We start from the raw sequence: 1,459 nt of genomic DNA on the forward strand, positions 1-1,459 counted from the left end.
GGAAGCAGCAGTCAAGAAATCAAATGACATATTACATTAGACAAATCTCCTGTATAAGGCCACTTTAAAGGGTTCAAGAGCAAAGATGTCAGCTTGAGGACTAAGGTGCACCTGATCCAAGCCATGGTATTTTCAGTAGCCTCATATGTAAGTAAGAGTTGGGCAATGAATAAGGGAAACCATAGAAAAACGGGTATATTTGAGTTGTGGTGTTGCAGAACAAAATTAAAAGTACCATGAATCACCAAAAGACCAAGTAAACTTTGTTGGAAAAAGTGCAACCAGAATGTTTCTAAGAAGCCAAGGTTGCCAGAACTTCGGACATATTATCATGAGGGACCAGTCCCTGGAGAAGGGCATCCTGCTTGGTAAAGATCAGTGAAAAAGAGGCCCACCCCCACCCCAATGAGATGGATTGGCACAGTGCCAGCAGCAATGGGTTCAAGTGCAACAACAATTGTAAGGTTGGTGCCGGTTCTTTCTTTGCTGAAGCTTCTTTCAGTGAGTGTTGGCTGTTAAAAATATAATGGTGTTGATCAGAGACTTCACCAGCAGTGTATGTTTCTTGCTTTGAGTGATAAATACTTAGCGTATGGATTTAAAATTGGCAAAACTTGAGTTTGATTTTCAGCTGTCTCACTATTAGCATTGTAATTTTAGGCATATTATAGTTGTGAGCCTCAGTTACCCATCTATAAAACAGTTGCATACCAATTCCCCTAGTATACTACCTAGGGTGCTTTCCAAACTATATTGTGCATATGATCCACATGCAGATCTTTTTTAAATATAGATTTTGATTTGGTAGCTCAGGGATGAGGCCTGTGATTCTACATTTCTAAAAACAATCCCAGGTGTCGCTGGTGCTGCCCTTTTGTGGACCACACTTTAGTTAGTTATTAGGTTGTTGATCTGTGCAGACTGGATGGTAAGCCACCAGGCACATTGGCTGTGAACCTGAGTGCACCTAAGAAAGGAATTTCTACTTTAATTCTACTGAAGTTTTACTCAGTTCAGTTATTGGAAAACTTTTCAGTATATTTGGAATAATATGAGTTTGTAAACCCACTGTTTCAGATGCTAATTTTGTGAAGTCCAAAAACTGAACGTGTACTCCAAATGAAAATTTAACATCTAACCCAGGAGCTCTGGTAGCGTAGTGGTTACGAATTGGGCTGCTAACCTCAAGGTAAGCAGTTCGAAAATACCAGCAGTTCCACGGAAGAAAGATGAGGTGTTCTGCTCCCATAAAGATTTACAGACCCGTGCAGGGTCACTATGAGTCGGAACCGACTCCAGGGTACTTAACAACAACATCAAATTAAAATATGCTTTATGTGCAAAATGCACACTAGATTTTGAAGACACTTTTAAAATGAAAAAATACTATAGTAATACATTTCTTGTTGATTACATGTTGAAATTGTACTATTTTGGATATACTGTTGTTGTTGTTGTT

The sequence above is a fragment of the Chrysochloris asiatica genome, unplaced genomic scaffold (assembly GCF_000296735.1).
Source record: "Chrysochloris asiatica unplaced genomic scaffold, ChrAsi1.0 scaffold00149, whole genome shotgun sequence".
Classification (NCBI taxonomy): domain Eukaryota; kingdom Metazoa; phylum Chordata; class Mammalia; order Afrosoricida; family Chrysochloridae; genus Chrysochloris; species Chrysochloris asiatica.